This window comes from Parus major, unplaced genomic scaffold, assembly GCF_001522545.3.
Source record: "Parus major isolate Abel unplaced genomic scaffold, Parus_major1.1 Scaffold386, whole genome shotgun sequence".
Lineage (NCBI taxonomy): Eukaryota > Metazoa > Chordata > Aves > Passeriformes > Paridae > Parus > Parus major.
In genome coordinates this window covers 49,306-55,580 of record NW_015379304.1, presented here as the reverse complement: position 1 = coordinate 55,580, position 6,275 = coordinate 49,306, and positions in this window count along the sequence as shown.

The following is a 6,275-nucleotide window of genomic DNA, read 5'->3' as shown; positions in this document are numbered from 1 at the left end:
TCAAGATCCATTTTGGGCCCAAGTGGCTGGCCCATATGTTCTAATTATTTCTCCTGGGGTCCAGATTTTTCCTTTCTATTCCTGAGCACTCCCCATGTCAATTATATGTTGTTTCTTTGGATTAGCTCTTTTTAGGTCATCAGAGAGTGGGACTCCTAGACTTGATCCCGACTCCTTTGGGAGAAGGAAGAAAGCAGGTTTGATAATTCCTACAATGCAACTCCCTCCCCAGTCCCCTGGGAGATGGATGTATGCTATATTCCCACAGATCCAAAACAGGTGTTCAGGAGCTTTCCAGAAATCATCTTATACCTCCGTAGGACATTCCCAATATTTGGATAACTCTCTGATTCCCCAAAAGGGCTTTAGCCCTTTCTCAGCACATTCGTGTAGCCTATATCCGTCATGGTAAATACACCCTTTTTCCCCTTTTCCCATGGACCAATATTGATTTGGTCCTCGAGGAACCCAATGATTATTCACCTTCTTTACTATCAAGTAAGCCATTTTTCCCACTTGGGTTTTATACCTCTTCCCTGTTCTTTTAATACATTCTTCACCAATCACTTCCAATTTCAAATCCCACTGCTCTTTTCTCCTCTGCCTTATAGCTTGAGGGGTTTGTTCCATTAATTTCCATCTCAAAATTTCAAATGGTCCCAAACTGATTCCTTCCCATGGCCAAATCTCAGACATTTGGATATTCCCACAAACCCAACAGTTCCTAAGATTTAGTTCTTTACTAATCTTTTCTATTAAGTCTATGAACAGATTCTTCCCTGGAGGTTCATCTAAGCCTCCCTTTTTCCCTATTAGTGGCTTTTCCTTTACCACGTCATCCAATCCCTCATGTTCGAAACAGAACCAAGCTTCTTTTATTCCCCAAGCAGGTGCTGCCTAAATGAGGCTGCATTTCTCATAATTATAATCCAATATGTTTTCCAATTCTCTTGGCAGGTGCCCAGCTGGGAATGATCAAAACAAGTGGGGTTAATATTTGTAGGGACCCTCATTAGGGACCTGAGGTTCTCTCCATCATAAACAGGGTGGTAGCACTACGTACATCCAGCTCCTGTACCCTCTACAATGTTATTCATGAGTAGGACTAGTATTAGTCCTCCCAAGAGTCTGGTATGAGCCATTCCTGGTGTGGTGGGGTTCATGGCTTGCCTGCTCTTTGGCCTCACCTGGTCTTGCCTCTTGGGTCTGGGAATTTTCCTGGAAAAGATGATAGAGTCCTCTCTTTGTTCCCACTTTTTATTAATTTAATAGTCCTTAGGGAATGCTCTGCAGGAGATGTCGGTCCTAAATACCTTTCCCCTAACTTCCAATCTTATAATTTGGTTCCATAACACTTAACAATAACCATGATATAACCATTCCTACAATGACAGTTAACAATAACCATTCATATAACAGTGCATATAATGACAGTTAACTATTAATATAACAAATCCTATAATGACATTGATATACCAATTCTTGGAATGATAGTTAACAATAACCATTGATATAGCAGCCCTGCAGTCTGTGGTATTTTTCAACTAGTCTTCGGCTGTTTCCTAAAGGTCACTTTGAGATCTGTGGGATTTTGAATTGCAACGCACTCAGAAGAATTGGTGGGTGTCACTGCTGGATCCAGTCTATCATCAGGAGGGGGTACGGGTCCTTTAATCCTGGTCGTATGAGTCCAGCCTTTTTCCTGGGTCTGTACTGTGGTGTGGGTGGTAAAGCAACACCTGGAAGGGACCTTCAAATTTTGGAGTTAGTGGGGTGCCATACCATGACTTAACCAATACCTAATCCCCAGGGTCAATCTGATGGGCACTGGTATCAAGGGGAGACATTTGGGGAAGGTATCCCTTTTTTATGAGATTTTCTAATGTCCTAGTTTCTAGGTATTTACATGTTATTGCCTCTCCTTGTGAATAATCTCCTACGCTATATGGTGTTAACAGGAAAGGGAGCCCAAACATCATCTCAAATGGGAAGACTCCAAGGTCTGATTGAAGCCTTGTCCTAATTCTTAAGAGGGCAAGGGGTAGACACTTGACCCAGTTCATTTTGGTTTCAGCCATTAATTTGGTCAACACATTCTTTAGGGTTTTGTTCATTCTCTCCACCCTCCCTGAGCTCTGGGGGTGCCATGGAGAGTGTAATCTCCATTTCATTCCCAGGGCTCTGACTGTTGCTTGTAACGTTTGGGCAATAAAATGTGGCCCTCTGTCAGAATTGAGGTTATTAACTAGCCCATATCTGGGAATGATGTGCTCTAATATTATTCTGGCAACCACTTCTGCTGTTTCTTTCTTAGTTGGGAAGGCTTCTACCCAGTGAGTAAGATGATAGACTGTTACCAATAGATGTTTGTAACCTTGCATAGGGGGCATCTCTGTGAAGTCTATTTGTGCATTTTGAAAAGGTCTAAGGGTTAGTTCTCTCCCTCCAGACTCAGTTTTTCTCATTACCTTCTGATTCACCTTTTGACAGATTATACACCCTTTGGTTATAGCCTTTGCTAAATCATATATCCCAATACACAGATTTTCCCTTAAGAAGTGATCACATAAACCTTGGGTTCCCCAATGAGTCAATCCACGTATCTCGGTTAGTATCTTTCAGGCTAGAGCTTTGTTTAAAATTTTGCAGCCATCAGACCTAAGACACTGCCCTTTTTCCCCTTGATTGTATCCTCAATTCTTTAATTGCTTTTAGTTCTTTTTCAGTGAATATTGGTTCTTCCTCCTTCTCTGTCCCAGGTGGTGTGTTATCTAATTTCAGAATTCTTATTGGCTCCTCCAGATCCAAAGCTGTTTCCTTGGCTATCCGATCGGCTAACTGATTTCCCCTCTCTTCCAAGGTATTTCCTTTCTGATGTCCCCTGATGTGTACCACCACTATTTTACACGTATAGGCAGAGATTCCAATACAGATCTTATTAATTCTTCTTGTACCAAATTTTTCCCCTTTGAATTCAAATATCCCCGCTTTTCCCATATTTTTCCGAAAGCGTGGACTATGCCGAACGCGTATCGCGAATCGGTGCAAATAGTCCCTCTATCTCCTTCTAACAAATCCAATCCTCTTTTTAGGGCATATACTTCACAGTACTAGGCCAACCAGTTGAGAGGTAATTTCCCTTTCTCTAGAATTTCCGTGTTTTCTCTTTTTGTTCTTACAATCACTGCATTTCCTGAGTTTCTTTTGCCGTCCACTACTCATGAGGACCCATCAACAAATAAGATATTATCAACAAATAATATCTTTCCATAGGGCAGAGGTACGTCTTCTAGGTCTTCCCTTACTTTAGTCTGTAGATTTACAAGTCCTAGACACTCATGTTCTAGCTCAGATGAGGGTTTCCCTGATAGAAATTGTGCTGGATTTAAGCTTTTTGAGGTGACCAATTCTAAACTATTTGTATTCATCAAGATAATTTCATATTTTAACATCCTGGAATCCTTCAGCCAATTCTGGGCCCTCTAACTCAAGACAGTTTTAAGATTATGTGGAGTGTGAACTCTAACCTTTCCTTGCAAAGTCAATTTTGGGGTTTCTTCTATCAGAATAGCTGCTGCTGCTATTGCTTGTAGGCAGGTTGGCCACCTTCAAGCTACTGGATCTAATAGTTTTGACAGGTAAGCTACCGACTTTCAGCACCCTCCTCACTTTTGAGTCAATGCTCCATAAGTGGCTCCTTCCTCTGCATTTATAAACAGATCAAACTCTTTCTTAAGGTCAGGTAGGCTTAAAACTGGTGCTGAAGATAACTTCTCTTTTAGATCACTCAGTTGCTTCTCATCTTCAGCTGTCCATCTTCAGGGTCCACTAGCTTATTATAGAGAAGCCTCAAACTCTGGATGTACTGGTCCAGCCACAATTTACAATACCCAAAAAGACCTAAGAGTTTCCCTACATCTCTTTTTGTTTGGGCACTGGTGTATATATAGGATGCCATATATTCTTTCAGGGCTCAGCTTTTTGTATCCTTCCCCAGTTATGTGCCCTAGGTAAGTGATTTTGGGTTCTACAAATTGCAGTTTGTCCCAGGACACTTTCAGGCCTTTGGTCCCAAGGAAATTGAGAAGCCAGACACTGGTGTCCCTTGCCCTGCTTTTCTCTTTTCCAGATACTAGCAAATCATCCACATATTGTAGGATCTGTGTTTCACTCTGAAGAATGAATTGTTCTAATAGTTCTTCCAATGTTTGCCCAAAGAGATTCGGGGATCCTGTAAACCCCTGGGGCAGGCTTGTCCATCTCAATTGTTCCTTTCTCCTTTTATCGGGATATTCCCATTCAAATGCAAACCAATTTTGGCAATCCTCAGCTAACAGGCACGCCCAAAATGCATCCTTCAGATCAATGACCGTAAACCATGCATGTTCCCTCGGGATTTGATTTAGGAGACTATAAGGATTAGATACTGAAATAACTTCCCTTTGCCCCCCGAAGTAATCCTGGCTAGCTCTGTCGAGGGTGGGGCTCAGGGAGGTTCTTCACAATCAAGAAAAAAGACCAAAGAGCTGCTCCTCCCTCCGGGGTAACGGAGGATGTTTATTCTGGCTGGCTTCCAGGGGGGAGAAGAGACCGGGGATCCCTTTCCCAGACTCTTTCAAACCTCAGGAGAGGGGCGGGGAGGCATACAACACCAACCAAGGGGATAACATTTCAGCGACAGGGAGGGGAGGGGAAAAACATCTCACAGCTGCAGGGAGGGTTTACACAGAACTAAGTAACTCCCAGAAATATGCACTACTACGAGATACTACAGGGTGTCTAGTAATAACTCTTTTGTTTACTTCTCTCACGTCCTGGACCAGGCTGTATTTGCCTTCTGCCTTTTTAACTGCTAGTATGGGGGTGTTATGAGGTGACATGCATGGTTCCAGGATACCTTCTGCTAGTAGATGTTCAGTCACCAGGGCTAAACCCTTCCTGGCTTCTACGGATATTGGGTATTGCCTGACCCAAATGGGAGGGTGTTGTTCTTGCATTTTTATTCTAATTGGTGGGATATCTAAATAGCCACATTTTCCTTCTCCTGCCCATACTTCTGGATTTGTCTCTTCTATGTCTTCGGTAGTCAGTCTCATTATTTGAACCACCATTCTACTGTTCTTTGGAATAATCCCCACCCCTAACTGGACTTGTAAGTCCCTTCCTAATAAATAGCGCTCCAAATCTGGTAAATATACAAAGTCTATAAAACAGTGTCTGGAGTTCCCTTTTACTTTGACATTTTCTACTACTGAAGCTTTAAATGGTCTTCTCTCTGATCCTAATATATCACAGACCTGTTTCCTGATGATAACTCCCATTGGGATTTATACTTGATCAATCTGCTTCCATGTAAACTAGAAATTCAAATTCTTCACATTGGGGACCCACTTCAAAGTTTACCAGGGGCTCTTCTTGGTGGTTCATTGGGTGCCCTAAAGTATAAAGCCCCTGACACGCTTAATTGTCACTATTTTCTAGGGTATCTTGCTCTCGAGCTATGGCTTCATTGAGTGAGAGCTTCCTACAGTCCTTTTTCAGATGCCCTGTGTTCCCACAGTAATAGCACCTCCTGTTCTCTCCAGGCTTCCTGGTATTAACCCAAGGTGGCACAGGTTTACTTTTATCCTCCCCAGGTGGGGGCCTCAGTTCATCTCCACTCAGCTGGTTTTTGCCTACTCCTATGCTCTCCCTAGCCATGGCTACCATAACTCTTGCCTTTTTTTTTAGCTCTTTCCTCTTCCCTTCTTAGATACACTTTCAAAGCCTCCTTCAACAATTCATTCATTCCTTTTTCCTGACAGTCTTCTGGTTTTTCTAGTTTTCTCCTTATATCAGGTCATGATCTTGTAACAAACTGTACCTCCAAAAGGACTTGGCTTTCAGGACTGTCAGGGTCGATGTTTGAATACAGTTGGAAATTCCTTCTTAATCTATTTAGCTAAGCTGCTGGGGTTTCATCCTTTTCTTGCATGCCATCGAAGGCTAGCTTCATATGGCTACCTTGAGGGATGGATTCTCTTATCCATCACTGGAAGACACCCATGGGCCATAGAGAAGTAGAATTGTATTATTGAGTTGTAATTGTATTAATTGAAATAGGAGGAAAAGGAGATGGGATTAGGTATGAGGAGGAAGGAGAGGAGAAATAGCAGGAAGCCCACAGATCCACTGCTCCCTTTATCTGCAGCAGTTCCCAGCCTGGGAATATCATCCCCCCTCATATCCCTTAGGTGACTGGGGAGGTGTTACCGCTGAAGATCAATAGATCACGC